We start from the raw sequence: 19,722 nt of genomic DNA, 5'->3' as shown, positions 1-19,722 counted from the left end.
TAATATTAATATAGGTAAGTTAGCTTTTGCATGCTTTATGGTTTATTTTACATGGTATTTTTTTTAAAAGAAATACTTTAGTCTGTCAGTTTTCATATTTAAAGTGCTTTATCTGCAAATAGCATGTTGTTAGGGTTTTGTTTTTTATTTACACTGATCATTTCTGGTTTTATTTTTTCTTTTTTGGCTGCATCATATGGCTTGTGGGATCTTACTTCCCCGACTAGGGATTTAACCCAGGCCCTTGGCAGTGAGAGCATGGGGTCCTAACCACTGGACCACCAGGGAATTCCCTATATTTTATTTATTTATTAAAATTTATTAGTGTATAGTTAATTTGCAATCTCTGATTTTGAATTGAAATCCTTAGTCCTTTTACATAAGTGGAAGTATTGATCTTCCTTCTGGGTATATGTTTTTAATTTGTCTTTATTTTTTTGTCTCATCTATTTTTGTTCCTCTGTAAGTTGAGTAATTTTTACTATTCAGTTTGAACTCCTTTTTTGTCTTTAGCTGTGCTTCATTATACATGCTTTTAAAAGTCATTGGTCTAGAAATTACAATATGTATCTTTAACACATCACTGTACCTTCAAATAATATACTAATTCACAATGTAAGAACCTTAAACAATGATTTTCATTTTATTGTCTTCTTGCTTTTTATACTCTGTGGTTGTATAGTTTCCTTCTATGCATGCTGTAAACCTCACAATAAATTGTTATTACTTTTGCTTTGATCAGTCTTTTAAAATATATAATATATAGTAAAACAATAATTAAAATGAGTTATATAAATATTTACCCTCATATTGATCATTCTTTTTTCTCTGTTTCTTCCTGTGGATCCAGACTTCTATCTGATTTAATTCCCCTTAAGTCTGAAGAACTTGTTTTTGTGTTTTTATAGTGCTAGTCTGATGGAGAAAAATTCTATTTGCATTTTTGTCTGTTTGAAAATATATTTCTTTCACTTTCATTTTTGAAGGATATTTTCACTGGACATAGACATCTTGGCTGACAGTTTTTTTTTTTCTTTCACCACTTTAAAGATGCTATTTCACTGTTTTCCAGCCACTTTTGTTTTCACTGAGACATCAGTTGTCATTCTTATTATTGGCCCTTCCATATATGATGTGACCTTTTTTCTCTTAATACTTCTAAGATTTAAAAAAATCTTTAATTGTGCCCTCCTTAGATGTGGATTTATTTGTATTTATCCTGATTAAGGTTCACTGTTCTTATTAGATCTGTGGGTCCAAAACAAATTTTTGAATTTCATGTAGGGATGAAATTTAAAACAAAGTTAAAAAAGAGTAAGTTTTGATGAACCCATCACATAAATTCTCTACTCTTCTATGTATAGTTTCAAGAACACATTATGAATTAAAAATTTCACACCACAGAGGAGATACAAAACTTCTGGATTGAGAGGAAATAGGAAAGATTGGAGCTTCATTATTTAGTCACTAGAAAGAGCTCTGCTTGTTTTTTTCTTTCCAGGAAAAAATAAAGAGAAGAGAAAATGACAGAATTTCCCAACTAATTTTGGTACCCGAGAGCAGAGGGAATATGTATCCTTTTTCCTGCATCAGCCCTGGAAAAATGGCAAGACCCCGCGATCCTCCTGTGTCACATTTGGCCTGAGGAACTGAGTAAAAATAGTTGCAGGTGTCTGTAAGGGGTCTCTCAGGGGTCTCTCAGGGGTCTATCAGGAGTCTGTCAGGGGTCTATCAGGAGTCTGTCTGTCAGGGGTCTGTCAGGGGTCTGTCAGGGGTCTATCAGGAGTCTGTCTGTCAGGGTTCTGTCAGGGGTCTATCAGAGGTCTGTTAGTGGTCTCTTAGGGCTCTGTCAGGGGTCTCTCAGGGGTCTGTCAGGGTCTGTCTGTCAGGTGTCTCTCTATCAGGTGTCTGTCTGTCAGTTATCTGTCAGGTGTCTGTCAGGGGTCTGTCAGGGGTCTATCAGGAGTCTGTCTGTCAGGTGTCTGTCAGGGGTCTCTCAGGGGTCTGTCAGGTGTCTGTCTATCAGGTGTCTGTCTGTCAGGGGTCTGTCAGGGGTCTGTAAGGCAGAAATTACTGGATGAGTCTTATGTTTCCTGGGGAGCAAAAATTACATTCCTGGATCCCACCTGTATCACAGAGGTCAAGAAAAGCTTCAGTCTCCCAGCAGAAAGCTGTCTGGAGGCTCGGAGTGGAATCTAGCCATGAGGGGACCTGGAAGTTTGGGTGCTGGGACAAAGACATACAACGTTGCGTTGTCTGAAGATGCCTGAAGACATCTGAAGACGCCACATGGTTAGATAATAATGTCTGGTTATCAGAAGTGTGTGTAGGGTCTGGCTGCTCGCTGCTCAAAAGCTAATAAACAGGCTGAGTTGGTGGAAAGGAAAGTTTGCTTTATTTCAGATGCTGGCAACTGGGTGGGTGGGAGAGGGTGGCAGACATCTGTCCAAAGGCCAAAAACTCCCTTCCCCCTTCACCCCCCCCCCTCCACTGGTTGCCAGTGGACCAGGAGCTTTTATGGACAAAAGTGAGAGGGGATACATGCAGAAAAACAGCAGTCAGCTCTTACAGTCATCTTCAAATTGGTCATCAGCGGTCTGACCAGAGTCATCTTGGTTGTTTCAGGTACAGTTAATCTTCAGGCCCAGGGTTAGTTTGTTTCCATTTCTTTGAGGCCAGTCCTTAGAATTGTGGAGGCTTATGTTGTGGGTACAGAAGTTGACATCATATAGTTAACTTCTTCCACCTGGGGTTTCAGTATCTGTAAGACAGCTCACAGGATATGGCTCAGGATATTCTCTGTAGTCCTTGAGAAGGAACTGAAGGCCCTTGACTATGCTTAATGACTACATTACTATTATTTGGTCTTCTTTGACTGTTTTCCTTTGTTGCTGCATTTCTCATTTCTCTGATTAAACTTATTCTTTGACTAAAGTTTTTCACAGACGAAAGGCAGAGGATATGGGGGCAGGCAATGACCATAGGGTCCTGCTCCGTTTCAGTCTGAGGATCAGATTGAAGCTCCTAGTGCTTTGACTATTTTAACTCTTGAGAATATGAGAACTACAGCAGAAAAGTAGACTAGAAACAGAGTGGGGTTTAGTTTCTACCATCAAACGAAATGAAGCTTAAGAGAGAAATTAAATTCATTGACGGTAATATGTTTCATTTCTCGCATCTGTGAGCTTTTGGACTGTGATTCCATCTGCAGTGCTGGACTATTATTATTGTTGGGTTATTAAGTACTCCCCCTAGGATGTCCACATTGTATCTGATAGCTAAGTCTCACAAGGTTGTTTACTGTATTATGTTACATTGTGCTCAATACTTAGTAGACATCCCATAATGGTTGAATCACATGGTTGAATTCTTTGATGTATTGGACCAACTAAAGTTGTGCTAATTTGCTTCCTGGATGCCTGGTCCACCTTCTGTTTCAGTGTTTGATTCTTTTTTTAATTTTTTTTTCTACTTATAGTCCACTATTTAGGCAGAAGATGGGACAATTCGGGGGAAAGGGAAAGTTGGGTGAGGAGTGTGTACGTGTGTGTGCTCAATCAGGTCCATCTCTTTGTGACCCTATGGATGGTAGCCCTCCAGGTCCCCACTGGACTTTTCAGGCAAGAATACTGGAGTGGGTTGCCATTTCTTCCTCCAGGGGATCTTCCTGACCCAGGGATTAAACCTGTGTCTCATGCGTCAGCTGCATTACAGGTAGATTCTTAATCGCTGAGCCATCAGGGAAGCCCAGTGGCCAGTATCCTAGGTCTTCATGGGTGTGCTCAACTACCCGAAGCACTTATTTATTTCTTCCTTAATGGAATCTCAGATAATTCTGTGTTTTTTTTTTTCAGCACATGGCTCACTCTCATAGATACATATAGTGAATGTATATACTGTTATGTTAGAGTTAAAACCAGAAGTGTAATTCAGAAACACATGGAAGATCTTGACATCAGGCTGATGTGTTTGAACAGAATCTTGCAGGCTTGTGGAGTACAGAGGCATTGACTTTTAAACCTAGAAGAGACTTGATAAGAATGGTGTTTTAAGATTAGCCTGCTTTTCTGGCATTGAGATGTCTAGGAAGCTTTTTAAAAATACAGAAAACCTAGATTATTTTTTCTTTTCTTTTTAGGAAAAAGCGACCAATTATCTTACATAAGGTGATATGTGTCAGGTGGGCATGGGAGGTTAACAGTAGTAAAAAGCCATCTTGTAGACATGACACAGAGTATGTCCAGTCTTTGCAACTTTCTACATCCTCAAATATGCAGAGTTTTCAAAGATGATGCTGAGACTCTACAAAAAAGGAAATCTTGAAACCTAGTGCATCTTAGGATCCTAACTCTAGCACTTCCTCTTCAATAAAGCCTTCCAGGATCTTTCTAGCCCCCAAGTTCCCATTGTAATACTTATCTGTTCCAATTTTAAGGCTCCTATCACTTTTTTGCCTTAACTGAGAGTTGGTGGTCCCGACTTACTGGGAGGTAAGTCAGACTGGGAGCTCTTTGAGGGCTGGGAAACATTATCTCTAACATGTAGTGGGCACTCAAAATATGGAGATTAACTACATGCGAACATCTAATAATATATGTGAACCACTGGTACTTACAAATCCTCAAAGGGAAAAAATGATTAGCGTCTGTTCATGGAAATTTTAGATGGAAGTATACTTAATTGAAGGCTTGCATTCATTCTTTGAGGAGAGGAATTCTGGTAAGCTAAGGGGTAGGGAATTTTTAATTCTAATCATAATCTGGGATCCACAGAAAATAGTCGATCAAGTTCAGTTCAATTCAGTCATTCAGTCCTGTCTGACTCTTTGTGATCCCACGGACTGTGGCACACCAGGCCTCCCTGTCCATCATCAACTCCCGGAGCTTGCTCAAATTCATGTTCATTAAGTTGGTGATGCCATCCAACCATCTCATCCTCTGTCATCCCCTTATCCTCCTTCCTTCAATCTTTCCCAGCATCAGGGTCTTTTCCAGTGACTCAGTTCTTTGCATCAGGTGGCCAAAGTATTGGAGCTTCAGTTTCAGCATCAGTCCTTCCAATGAATATTCAGGGCTGATTTTCTTTAGAATTGACTGGTTTGATATCCTTGAAGCCCAAGGGACTCTCAAGAATCTTTTCCAACACCACAGTTCAAAAGCATCAATTCTTTGGCGCTCAGCTTTCTTTATGGTCCTTTAAAAGTTGATCAAGGGTCACCTATAAAAGAAAAAGAAAATTTGACAAGAAATTTCACAAAGTGTAGAATGTCCTTCTCTTGTGCATTCCAAATTAGGAGCAGGGATCACATATATTACTCTCTGATGGGGAGTAGGAATTGGGCTTTGGGATCAAACGTTCCTGAGCTTGCATCCCAACCATGCTAATTCTCAGCTGTGTGACTTTAGCCAAGTCCTCAACCTCTTTGAGTCTCAATGGCACAGGCTTTGAATCCAGACTACATGATTTTGAAGTTTGACCCTGTCATGAACAAAATTGTGTGCCTGAATTTTTTTCATTCCTAAAATAGGGGAAATCATAGCCCTTGACCTTAGAGTTATTATGAGGATTAAATGTGTTTTAACACTTGTGAAAGTGTTTTGAAAAGCATTTGACACACAGTAGGGACACAGTGCATCTTTTTTATTGCTATTATTTTATTACCTTTCTGAGTTGTTGTATGGATTATGTATAAGCGTATCTATAGTATTTTCTAGTGATTTTAGTTCCAGGCTTGACACGAATAGGCATGGACTAGAGACTGATTAGGAGAAGGCAATGGCACCCCACTCCAGCACTCTTGCCTGGAAAATCCCATGGGCAGAGGAGCCTGGTGGGCTGCCATGTATGCGGTTGCACAGTCAGACACGACTGAAGCGACTTAGCAGCAGCAGCAGCAGCAGAGACTGATTAGCAAATAGGCACACACTCCTCTTCTGATCATTTTAAAGAAGAAGGAGGGAGGGAAGGAGAAAAGGACCATGGCAGTGGAGAAAGAGAAATAGTAAAAGGAAGTGGTATTGGTGAGGCAAGACTCAGGAGGAGAGAGAAAGAGGGAAAATGCAAGGGAGAGAGCAGAAGAGGAGAAAGAGACAGGGAGACAGATTCATTCAGATGTTTTTCTATTATTACTTTTGAAAATTTAAGTATAGTGGATCTACAATGTTTCAGGTATGCAGCAAAGTGATTCAATTATACATCAGATATATACATATTTTTCAGATTCTTTTCTTATGATATCTTATTACAAGGTATTGAATATAATTCCCCGTGCTATACAGTAAGTCCTTGTTATTTATTTCACATACAGTGGTGTGTGTCTGTTAATCCCAAATCCCTAATTTATACCTCCTCTCCCGTCTCCCCCTTTGTCAACCATACATTTGTTTCCTATGTCTGTGAATCTCTATTTTGGAAGTTCACTTGTATAATTTTTAAGATCCCTCACGTAAGTGATATCACATGATTTGTCTTTCTCTGTCTGACTTCACTTAGTATGATCATTTCTAGGTCCATCCGTGTTGCTGCAGATGGCATTCTTTCCTTCTTTTTATGGCTGAGTAATATTCCACTGTGTATATATACCAAATCTTCTTTATCCGCTTATCTCTTGATGGACATTTGGGTTGCTTCCATGTCTTGGCTATTGTAAACAGTGCTGCTATGAACACTGGGTGCATGTATCTTTTCAATTCATTGAGGTTTTGTTAAGTCAAGGCTCACACTCTTTATGACTCATTAAAGGTAGGGACTTCACTTTATTTTCTGTTATTTTGAAATATTTACCAATAGTTAACCATGGCTTTCTGGTTCATTGTCAGCCCCTGGCTGGGAGACGGTCCTCTGGACAGCAGCAGCATCAGGATGGCACCTGCAGAGCTGAGGCTGGCTCTTCTTTGGTCCCAGCCCCCCAGCCAGCTGAGCTTCCTTTGTGGCAACTGCCTGTTAAGAAGACCAGAAAGTTTACCCCCAAAATCTGGGGCCAATGGGAGCGTCCCCTGCTGTGCCTAACCCCTCTGCCAGCCATTGTGCATTTGGGCTCACTTGGATGGATGCCCCAGCTGAGAGAATCTGCAGAGACCACTGGCTGCCTCTCCTTGGCATTCCTCTGATGCCTCTGTGATGTTTGGTGCTCTCCAATTTCCCTTTTCAATAACAGTTGCCCCTGATTCCAGTGGACATACCCACTTGGTCTTGCTCCTCTAATTTCAGGGAGACAGGGCAGTGGAAGGGGCTTGGTTCAGGGAGGAGAAGAAGCAGAGAATGGGCAGAGCTGCATTTTAATTTTCTATTCAGATACTTCATCAACACTTAGCAAGAAGTCCCTGATTTTGTGTGGGTGTTCCTGGGGCTGCCAGCTTCCCAAAGCTTCCTGATGTCCACCAAGGACATGGCCATGTTCTCCTGTCCATCAGTGCCAGCCCGGTGCTCTGCTTGTTGGCACATCACAGGGATGGGAGCTCTGAGAATGGAGGCTAGTTGTTGAAAGGCTGGCTGTGCAGAGGAATCATGCTAGGGTCCCCCAGATCTTCTGGGAATTAACAGAGAGCATGGTCAGGGAAGGCACTAGTTCTGGGCCAGGAAGACAGGTGAGAAGCAGCTGAGTCAGTCTGGAATCAGGTGGGCAGTAAGGTATAATTTCCATGTATGTGGAGCCTGTCATAGAGGTGAGGCTCGTATCTCTGTCCACATCCATTTCCTTCCTGGAATGATTGATGAGCTGTCCTATCCAAGGTCGCCCCTCTATCTTTTTGAGGACAGCACTGCAGCTGCTCGTCCCTCTCCTGCAGCATCAGGCTTTCCTTCTAAACTCTGAATCCTTTCCATCATCATACAGATATGCTGTAATAGTTTTCATCTTAAACAAAACCCTTCTTTGAATCCAAATTTCCCTCCTGTGGCTCTTTCTCCCTTTATTTTAAAATTTTATTTATTTATTTGGCTGCATCAGGTCTTAGTTGTGGCCCATGGGCTCTTTAGTTAAGGGGTGTGTGTGTGTGTGTGTGTGTGTGTGTGTGTGTGTGTGTGTGTGTGTCTGTTAGTTGCTCAGTCGTGTCTGACTCTTTGCGACCCCATGGACTGTAGCCCACCAGGTTCCTCTGTCCATGGAATTCTCCAGGCAAGAATACTGGAGTGGGTAGCCATTCCCTTCTCTAGGGGAACTTCCTGACCCAGGGATCGAACCTGGGTCTCCTCCATTGTAGGCAGATTCTTTACTGTCTGAGCCACCATGGAAGCCCAGTTAAGGCATGCGGGATCTTTTCTCTTTCTTTAGTTGCAACATGCAAATTCTTAGTCCGCTGAATTGAGAACGTGGACTCTCAGCCACCGGCCCACCGGGGAAGTGTCATCTTCTCTCTTTCTTTCCTATCCTTAACTGTGAAACTCTTTGAAGAGTTTATACCTTCAGTCCATACCTATTTGAACCTAGGACATGTATATCCAGTTATCTGCCTGACAGTTGCCTATTTCTACTTGTATATTTCACACATATTTCAAACTTACAACTCCAAAGCTTAACTCAAGATTCTACTTCCTTTCACCCCTGGCCCTAGTCTGATTTTCTCCCTGTCTTCCCCATCTTATTAAGTGATTTTACCATCCACCCAGGGCTTCCACGGTGGCTCAGTGGTAAAGAATCCCCTGGCAGGAGATGCAAGAGACACAGGTTTGATCCCTGGGTTGGGAAGATCCCCTGGAGAAGGGCATGGCAATCCATTCTAGTATTCTTGTCTGGAAAATTCCATGGACAGAGAAGTCTGATGGGCTACAGGCCATGGGGTCACAAAGAGTTGGACACAAGTGAGCACCTGAGCACTCCTGCTTATTCAAGTCAGAGCCTCAGAAGGGTCCTTAAGTGCTCCTCCTCTCTGACCAGTCCACATCCAGCCCATTAGTGTGTGTGCATGCTAAGCTGCTTCAGCCGTGTCCAACTCTGTGCAACCCACGGACTGTAGCCCGCCAGGCTTCTCTGTCCATGGGATTCTCCAGGCAAGAATACTGGAGTGGGTTGCCATGCACTCCTCCAGGGGATATTCCTGACCCAGGGATCGAACTCATGTCTCTAAGGTCTCCTGCACTGGCTGGCGGGCTCTTTACCACTAGCACCATCTGGCAGCAGGTGTATCTTGATGATGTCCTGACTGTGTTCACTGAGCTCACTGTCATCTCTCACCTGCATGACACCCGTGGCCTTAATTTCAGTCCCTCTTCCACCCTTGTCCTGCGGATCTGCTGCTCTGACTGCTTGCCTGGGTTCTTGTCCTCACGGTTTTGCTTTCCTCCCTCCCTCTCCCCTGCCACACTGCCCCTCCCTCAGCCTTCCTCCCCACGCATCAGTGTTGCTTCATGCCTGTTCTATGCCAGCTGTCAGGTGACTGCTGGGGATCCAGAGGTGATGGCGGTGTGGTCCCTGCCTTAAGGGACTCCCAGGCAGCATTCCCTTTTGCTTTCTCTGTGTGCTAACTTCTCACTCACCGATGTATGTTCCACTTTGGTCTCTGTCTTTGTGTTCTTGTTTGAGGGCTGACACTAGCTCCTAGAAACACCAGTCAGGAGCTCAAACCAACGTCTGCTTTCCAGAATCAAGAGCAGAGTCTGTGGGGTAGGGAGTCATCTCAGTAGCCAAGAGTGGGAGGGGACAAACGATGAAACTGAACGTAGGCCCTAGGAAGCACAGAAGTTCAAAATCAGGAGGTCTGGTTGGCTCAACAAGTCCAGAAGTGGGACCCTCGTATACTGTGTTTGGTTGCACAGGTTGTTAACTGCACAAGAGGCTGCCTAACCACAGAGGGAGTAGGGACTGAAATCCAGCCTTCATTCCTTTTTTGTTTTTGCCTTGAGCTTGAACACCAGTTCCTTGGAGAAGTTCCCCTAACACGCAGTTTGGAGTGGGTCTCCCTCTTCTGGTCCTCATTTCCCTGTTTGGTCTTCCTAGCTCTTGTCAAACTTGGAATTGCGCATCTCTGCACTGACTTATCTATTTCTGAATGTCCCACCAGGCTTCCAGCACACGAAGGCAGGGGCCCTCTCTGTGTATCTAGCACCTGGCACATTGTGGGTGTTGGATCATATCTGTGGAATGAAGGACCAAGGGCAGAAGTGGAACAGGGGATGGAGGTCAAGAGAGAGGATGAGATCAAAGTGGAGGTGGTAGGCGACAGCAGGTGCGCAGGCGAGACCCACACCAGCCCTTCCTAACTGGCCGGACCCTGTCTGGTTCCCAGGGTCTCCGTAACTATTCCCAGGTTCCTGCTCAGATTGCCCTTGGCCCTTCCAGGACCTCACACTGTGCACCTGCTGTGTGCTGGCCCTGCACCAGGTGTGGGCGATAGAGGGAGATGATAAGTTCATTTCCCACCCTAAATGAACTTACCTGCCCTGGTGAGGCAAGGCTTGTGAGCAGAGAAGCAGGCACGGGTACAATGGGACGAGTACAGAGAAGCGGCAGAGGAATCATGCCTTCTTGAAGAATCAGAGATGTTTTAGAGAAGAGGGGACATCCAGGCTGGGACTCGAAGGAGGCACGTGATTTCCCTGGAGAAATAAAGAAGTGCGGGAAAGGGCAGTCTGGCCCGAGAGAGCAGCAGCTAGACGGCCCAACAGAGTCGTGTTCTTTGTGGCTGCAGCACAGGGTGTCTCTCAGCTACTGGGCCAAGGCGGTTTAATACTTTCAACCACTCTGCAGGTAATTATTATTCATTCCATTCTACAGATGCGGAAACTGAGGCTCAGGCAGGCTAACTGGGATGCCCGAGGCCACACAGCGAGAATGTAATGAAGACAGTGGAGGTTTTAGGAAAGGGTGGGAATGTGAAAGGGTGTCCTTGTACTATTCCGTTCACGCTGCCACAATCAAGCACCCAGACTTGGGGCGCTTATGCAATGAAATTTCTGTCCTCACACTTCTGGCGGCTAGAAGTCCAAGATCAAGGTGTCGGCAAGGCTGGTTTCTCCTGAGGCTGCTCTCTTTGGTTTGCAGATGGCCGTCTTCTCCCGGTGTTTTCCCATGGTTGTCCCTCGGTGTGTGTCTATGTCCTAATCTCTCTCCTTATAAGGACATCAATCACAGGGGATTATGGCCCACCCTAAGGACCTCATCGTAACTTAGTTGCCTCTTTGAAGAACCACGGAACAGCACATGGAACTCTGCTCAGTGTTATGGGGCAGCCTGGATGGGAGGGAAGTTTGGGGGAGAACAGATACATGTATAAGTATGCTGGGTCCCTTCACTGTTTACCTAAAACTATTACAACATTGTTAATCGGCCATACCTCAATACAAAATGAAAAGTTAAAAAAAAAGGTCTATGTCTAGGCAGTCACATTCTGAGGTCCTGAGGGTTAAGGCTGTAACAGATTAATTTGGTAGGGGTGGGGGTAGCGGGCAAGGACACAGTTGACACAGTTCAGCTCATAAGAGTTCCTCTGGAGGCTGTATGTGGAAGCTGAATCAGAGAGGTTGAGGAGGACGTAAAGAGACCCAAGGAGCCACAGAGCAGCCTGGTGAGGGGTGAGAGGAAGTTCTGGGGTGGATGGTCCAGCTCCTGTCCTCCTGTCTCCAAAGACCTGTGGCCTCTCGTCTTAGAGATGAACTGGGACACAGTTCTCAGGGAGAAAGGCTGTGATCTCCAGATGGCGAGGCACAGATGCTCTCAAGGGGCGTCCCCGTCTCCCCATCCTGTCCCTGTACTGAATCTGGGACCGCCTTTTCTCAAAGGAGACTAATTGATAATCCTGGGTGATAAAATGTTATCACTGTCATGCCACTGAAATGCAACAGCAATGCTGGGTCCTATACATCACCCGGGGCTTAAAGAGGAGAGTGAAATGAGCATGGCATTATAAACCACAAAGCCCATTAATCACATGGCTACAAACCATAAATATGACAAGTACATCCATCAATCCGGCACCTTTCTTTCTGGTCTGCGAACGTACGCATTAGCAACTTAATGGATTTCGAAGGCATTTTCTCCTATGGACTGGGAAGCAGAGAGTATTTTATGATTAACCTCATGGGCCCAGAAGGAAGGAAGAAGGAGTCACCTTTTGCCAAAGTGCTGAGGGGCATTCTAGGGGGTGTCCAGGCAGTGGTCAAAACTACTGATTCTGCCTGCACTCTGAAGATGCAGGAAACCAGAGCCTGGCCTCTGGTGGGAAGGAGCCTTCAGTGGCCACAACCTGTTTGCTCCCCGCCCTCTACCTTCATCCCCCACAGCTACAGCTCTTTGACCAGAAGGCTTGGGCCTGCTCTGGGCTTCTGGGCTGATCTTTCTCCAGCATTGGAGGGCTTTAGGTAGCTTGAGTTTAATGCTGGAATCAGGTCCTTTCCTGCTATTTGAGCTACTTTGGCTTTGTCTCAATGATGGGCACCCTGCCTGTGGAGCACAGAGACAGAGGCCCATAGGTGGCAAGAGTCCTTGTCCTCCACCTGGTCATGGGAACCCCTACTTGTCACCCCCATCCTGCCCTCAGGACATGGTCTAGCTGGTTTATGGATTTTAGCGGCCCAAAGATGCTGAGATATTTTCATTGTTTTAGTTCATGTTGTTCCTCAGCCTGGAAGGCCCTTCTCCCAGGCCAGTGGCTACTTACCCTACCAGACCCAACCAACCCAATGGTCCCCCTCCCAATGGAGCCATGACCAGGCACCCTGGTCTTGCCCTCCCCTGAGCCCTTTGTCTCTTTTCTTTCTCCAGTCTGTGTCTTCTCCTGGTCTATGAGCCCCCAGAATGGTGGGCACTGGATCTTGCGCAAAGCAGAAAAGAGGAACTGATGTTTGGCAGGTAGTCAATGAATATTACAGAGCACACCCCTGATCTCACTGTGCAAGCATTGGTGCTTAGTCGCTCAGTCGTGTCTGACTCTCTGTGACACTATGGACTGTAGCCCACCAGGCTCCTCTGTCCCTGGGGTTCTCCCGGCAAGAATCCAGGAGGAGGTTGCCATGCCCTCCTCCAAGGGGATCTTCCTGACCCAGGGATTGAACCCACAGCTCTGAAGTCTCCTGCATTGGCAGGTGGGTTCTTCACCACTAGCGCCGCTTGGGGAGGCTATTCTCTCTGTAGTTCCTCCTGTATGCATTGTTTGTGTTTCCCACTCCCCCACCCCCTTTGGCTGTGCCAGGATTTAGTTGTGGCATGAGAACTCTTAATTGTGGCATGTGGGATCTGGTTTTCTAGCCAGGGATTGAACCTGGGCCCCCTGCACTGGGAACGTGGCATCTTTAGTCACTGGACCACCAGGGATCTCCCTGCATTTCTGTCTTATATACCTTCACACCATGTATTAGTTTCTTATTGCTGCTCTAACAAATTACCCCCAATGGGCTGGCTTGAAACAGCTTGAATTTATTATGTTACATTCCTCACAGAGCTGGAAGTCTGAAACATGTCTCCCTGAGCTCAAACCATGTGCTGGTTGGGCTTCTCTCCTTTCGTTCTGGGGAGAACCTCTTTCCTTATCTGTTCAGCTTCTGGGGCCTGTCACATGCCTTGGCCCCTCGCCTCTACCTTCAAAGCTGGCAATGTTGCATCTCTTGGTCATCTTGCGTATCACATGTTCCTCTGAGCACAGCCTCCTGGAGGCTGTGTGATTAGATGGGGCTCACGGGGATAACCTGGACTTCCTTGCTGGCTCAAATGGTAAAGAATCTGCCAGCGATGCAGGGGACCCAGGTTTGATCCCTGGGTTGGGAAGATAACCTGGAGAAGGGAATGGCTATTGATTCCAGTATTCTTGCCTGGAGAATTAAGTGGACAGAAGAGCCTGGCGGGCTACATACAGTCCATGGGGTCGCAAAGAGTCAGACATGGCTCAACGACTAACACTTTCACTTTCACTGAGGTAACCTAGGCTAATCTCTCCATCTCAAGGTCCTTAACCTTGATCACTTCTGCAAAGTCCCTTTTGTCATGTCAGACAACAAATTCACAGATCCTGGGGATTAGGATGTGGGCATCTTTGGGGGCAGTGATTTTGTCAACCACATATATACAATTTCCTCTACCTGGAATTTTCTGCCTTCTCTGTGTCTACCTAGTTAACTTCTATGGAACCCTTCAAGACTCATTCAAATATCTTTCTCCCCAACCTTCCAAGAAACTTCCCCTGCACTCCTCGGATGCTGGGAGTCAGTCACTGAAGTTTCTGTGAAGCCAACTGTGTTTTACCGTAATTGTTAGTGTATATCTCCTCATTTGAAGACAAACAAGATCCTTGGGATTGAGGTCTCTGACTTAGTTGTCTCCATATCCTGAAAATCTATTATAATGTTGAACATAAAGAGCTCTGTGTTTGTTAAGTGAATGACTATGTTTTTTCTTTTTATGCAGTTTTATTCAGAAAGAGTGAAATTCATTTTTTTTTTCCTTTTATAAACTGTCAGTTCTTTGCTCGTTTTTCCACTAGGAGTTAATGTTTTTCTTATCTATTTATATGCTATCTTTGAATATAATGATATTAATCCCTGTTCTGTAATGTTTCTGGTAAACATTTGCTCTCGCTTTGTTGTTTAAAAGTGTCTTTTCATATAGAGACTGGGGGCTGGGATCGGTCACCATGGCCCCGCCCATTTCCTTAGGGAACGATATTGACCTACATCCTTCTATCCTTCTCCAGAGAAGCCAGCCATCCCCCACCCTGCAGCTCCCAGGCCTTGGCTTCAAAATCTTTCATTTTGTCTTCAGAGGGAGTTGAACTTGAAGTGTCTTTCTTGGGTCCTCTGGGAGCAAAACCACTTTGCAGGCTTGGAATCGTTAATTTCCTCCATTTCTTTTCTCTCTACTAGTCCTCACAAAGAATCTCTGGCAATTATTAAGCATTTTTTGTGTGGCTTTACACTTTTGAGTGTTTAATGATCCTTTCCTGGTTTGTCAGAGAAAGCAGAATCTTTTCCTTCTTCTCTCCCTTCCTTAGGAAATTCTGGGCTGTGGGCATCTTTCTACCAGAGTGAAAGGGAGAGGATCCCAGACAGCGGCCATCACCCAGTCTGGATCCAGGATTTCAATAAAGGAAACAAAGACCCAGAGGGTATGGATGTCCCTTGGGGTCTCAGGGATACTTGATGATGAAGACACACTGCAGTTAGTGAGGACTGAAGGAAGCAGACAGTCCCTCTGCCGTAGACTGAATGTTTGTGCCCGCCCCCAAATTCATATGTTGAAACCTAGCACTCCTCCTCCTGCGATGGTATTAGGGGGCGTGGCCTTTGGGAGGTGCTTAGGTCCTTAGCGCGGAGCCTCATGAATGGGATTCCTGCCCTTATTATAGAGACTCCAGAGAGCTCCCTAGTCTCTTCTACACCATGAGGTTACACTGAGAAAGTGGCCGTTTCTGAGCCAGGAACTTGGCCCTCACCAACACCAAATCTATGAGCACCTTGATCTTGAATTTGCCAGACTCAAGAATGGTGAAGCACACACTTCTGTTGTTTATAAGCCACTCCATCTGGGACATATTTGTAATAGCCGCCTGAACGGACTGAGACAGCCTCGGCCAGGGAGGCAGTAGGGGATGATGCATCCAGAAACATCCTTGAGAGACCACGTTCTCACTGGCTGGTGTGTTGTAGTCACGGCTCTACCGAAGCAGGACCTCTGTCCTCTCGGGGTCTGAGAATAATCCTCCACTATGAACAGAGGTGACCTAAAGATTTCAGGAGTTCTTCTGGGTTTGCTATTCTGTGGTTGGCCATCCAGAACAGAAGAGTGTGTCCTGGGATCACTATGGTTGACTTTGGGTTTAAATCCTGCCTCTGTCAATTGCCAGCTCTGTGACCTCAGCTTGATAGGATTAAGGGTAGGTGGGAGGAACCGGCCCACCAGCAAGTCACAAGCCCGGGATCTGGAGCATGTGAGCTGGGTCATGGGAGTCTTCACAGCGGCTGTTTTGCACAATTCCTCCTCCCTTCTGCCAAGACTGCTCTGGTCTTGACTTATGCCTGATTTCTACATGCACTGCAGCTGCCTACAGGGTCTGGCTTCATTCTTGACCACCCCCCACCCCCCACCAGCCAGACCATAGTGTAGGGGTCCCAAGACCCTACTCAACCACAGCAAACTCCAACCCCAGAGTTCAGACTTTCTCCCGATTCCTTATTCACTGGCTGGTGCCTTTCTCCCTGGCACAGTAAGGCCCTACCTGTGGACCACACCTTCTGACGTCTCCTGAGGTACCTTCGCTCCTATACCCAGGACTCCTTCCTTGGATCGCCCACTATGGCTAACTCCCTTTAGACAAGACAAGGGGCCCCAGCCTACCCACTGACTGCCCGCGTTGCTGATACCACCCCAGGGACAAGCCCCCCTCCCCTCCGCCAACCATCTTAGCCTCAAGCCTGGGCTAGTCCTTCTGTGAGACCCTTATCCATCCCGGGAGGAAACCCTTCTGAAGAAAAGTACTGTTGATTTGGCCAAAGAGTTTGTTTGGGTTTTTCCATAAGAAACGGGCCCTTCAGCAACTGGCAGAAAGGCTAGACCCACCCACCCCTGCCCGAGCAAACTCCAGCCTTGGCCCACCCTCTTCTCTCTGGCCTGAGAGCTGTGTGGCTAGCTGTGCCAAAGACCACAGGGACCTCAGGGGCGTGAGGAGTGACAGCCCAGAGCATGTGTGTGTTCCACATGCCCACCTGGCCTGCCCCAGAGGACCTCAGTGAAAAGTCAGTCCTCCTCCAGGCAGGAGAGGAGGGCTTTAATCAGGGGGCTGCATACAAAGTGGAGTGGAGCCAGGAAACCTTCAGGGCTGGTAAAGCTTCCTGGGCCTGGAAGCTTCTGGAAAGCACCATCAGCCCTCGGCTTGAACAGACAAAGGAAGGAGCTGTTTGGGAACCTCAGAGAGTTGTAGCTATAAGTGAGGCCACCAGGACCGGGGGCTTTGGGTTGAGGAAGGAGGGAGTGCGGGAATAAATATTCCAGCTTCTCTCTCCTCTTAGCACTTCCCTGGTGGCTCAGAGGTGAAAGTGTCTGCCTGGAATGCAGGAGACCAGGGTTTGATCCCTGGGTCGGGAAGATCCCCTGGAGAAGGAAATGGCACCCCACTCCAGTACTCTTGCCTGGAGAACCCCATGGAGGGAGGACCTGGTAGGCTACACTCCATGGGGTCGCAAAGTGACCTCACTTTCACTTTCTCTCTCCTCTTGCTCTCCAGCCTCCTTCTGCTGCCTCCCATTGGCTGCTCCCTACAAGGAGCAGAGAACCAGGCAGCCTCTTCTTATACCTGAGACTTGCCTCCGAGATGCAGGAAAGAGTGGAGAGGGAGGAGAAGAGGCTCATGGAAGCTTTGAGCATCCAACTCACTTCTGGGTCAAGGTCACCCTGCTCTGTTACCGGCCTGCAAGCACTCAAGGGTGAGTGTGGCGGCAGCTCTAACTGGTTTCTCTGAAGCTGAGCTGGTTTGACTCAGAAATCAGGGCAGTACAGAGGCATCACACCCCTGAGTTTAATTCCTGGCTCTACTGCTTGCTGGCTGTGTGACTTCAAGCAGATACTGTAGGTGAGTCTCAGGGTCCTCTCTGGTATAGTAGGGACAGCGACACTCCAACCTAGGTTCCTGTGAAGATTAAACACGGGGACTTCCCTGGTGGTCCAGTGGTTAAGACTTCACCTTCCAATGCACGGGGTGCGGGTTTGATCCCTGGTTGGGGGGCTAAGAACCCACATGCCTCATGGCCAAAAAACCAAAACATAAAACAGGAGGAATGTTGTAATAGATTCAGTAGACTTAAAAAAAAAATGGTCCACATTAAAAAAAATCTTAAAAAAGATTAAATGTGATGTTGGTTCACCCCCTTCAAAGCCCTGTGCGTAATGGGTTTCTAAATATATTCTTATGTTACCCCCTCCTTCATCCCTGTGTGGTATCCTTATTAGCATCCTTATTTCACAGAGGAGGATGCTCAGCGAGGGTAGATAACTCGCCTGACGTCTCATTCCAGCTAATAAGTGGTGTTGACAAAGCCTTAACCAAGGCACAGGCTACTCCCTGTGACAAGTGAGGCCGACTTCATGGAAAGCCTGAGATGTGTAAGCTCAGTGTGAAGTGAAAGTGAAAATTGCTCAGTCGTGTCTGATTCTTTCTGACCCCATGGATTATAGAGTCCATGGAATTCTTCAGGCCAGAATACTAGAGTGGGTAGCTGTTCCCTTTTCCAGGGGATCTTCCCAACCCAGGGAGTGAACCCAGGTCTCCTGCATTGCAGGCGATTCTTTACTAGCTGAGCCACAAGATAAGCTCAGTAAATCGCACTTAATACTCTTACAATAATACATTGTAGATGGAAAAGAATTAATAACTACTGGGTACCTCCAGGTATTGCAAGAAGCATTTTCCTTGAAATGGCCTTAGCAGTTGGGATTATCAACCTTGTGGGTGGAAAACAGGTTGAGGAGGTTAAATCTTTTATCTCAGTGCTGCTCTTGCAGTCATGCTAAGTTGCTTCAGTCATGTCCGACTCTCTGTAGCCTGCCAGGCTCCTCTGTCCATGGGATTCTCCAGGCAGGAAAACTGGAGTGGCTAGTCATGCCCTGTGCCAGGGGATCTTCCACACCCAGGAACTGAACCCATGTCTCTTGTATCTCCTGCATTGGCAGGCAGATTCTCTACCGCTAGCACCACCTGGGAAGCCCTATTCTGGCAATCAGCTTGCAGTCAGTTTAACTTCCCTGGTGGCTCAGACTGTAAAGAATCTGCCTGCAATGCAGGAGACCCAGGTTTGCATCCCAGGGGTGGCAAAGAGTCAGACACGACTGAGCGACTTTCACTTCCATTTATATTTTTTAAAAATAATGTATTCATTTATTTGTCTACCTGGGGTCTTGGTTGTAGCACGTGGGATCTTCATTGTGTTGTGCGAACTCTTTTGCTGGGTCATGCAGGCTTAGTTGCTCAGGTGGGGTCTTAGTTCCCCAACCAGGAATGGAACCTGCATCTCCTGCACTGCAAGGTGGGTTCTTAACAACTGGGCCACCCGGGCAAGTCCCTTGCAGTCTGTTTAATTTTAGCACATGGCTTTGCGAATTTGGGGAAAAATAAACCCAGTATTGTCACTGTCTGCTCATGGGACTATTAGGTATGGTACATTTAGAGAAGTGTAAAATGGAAACGTTTCCAGGAAAAAAAAAAAAAAAAAAGCAATGTTCTTCATCCAATGGGGGGGGGGGGAAACAATACTTGGAATAAAATAAAATACCTACTTCTCAATATTTCAACTATTTTTTCTTCTAAAATGTTATATCTCTGATGAGGAGTGAAAGCTTTAGGGCCTGCTGGTGACAGAGGGAGGCCGGTGGAGCCAGACGTGGGCCAGATGGAATGGGCCAAGTGTCCAATCCGTTCCTTTAATGACTCCTGGGCCGGGGCGACCTGTCACTGTGAGCAAGGGGGAGGGAGAAAAATGAGCCAATTCGTTTCTAAATGGCTCTGTAACTCCAGGGTGTTATCGAGCAGAGACAAAGGACACCCCATAATTCTTGGGAAGGGAATCAGGATCTCCAGGAAGCAGGCACAGAGGCTGTCCCGTCCTCCGCCACCCCCACATCTCCCTGGGATCTGAGCTCCATAAATACACAGCAAGATCGATCTCTGGGCGCCACCGATTTTCCCTGGCTGTTATTGATCGCATTCTTAGATGAGTGGAGGCTTTTCGACCAGAACTAAGCTCTGTGTATCTTTCTTGGAAGTCTCTGCAGTGCCGAGAGCCTGGCCAAGAGAGGAAGCGATATCTCCC

Source organism: Ovis aries, chromosome 3 (assembly GCF_016772045.2).
Source record: "Ovis aries strain OAR_USU_Benz2616 breed Rambouillet chromosome 3, ARS-UI_Ramb_v3.0, whole genome shotgun sequence".
In the NCBI taxonomy this organism is placed as follows: Eukaryota; Metazoa; Chordata; class Mammalia; order Artiodactyla; family Bovidae; genus Ovis; species Ovis aries.
This window is presented reverse-complemented; position numbering follows the sequence as displayed.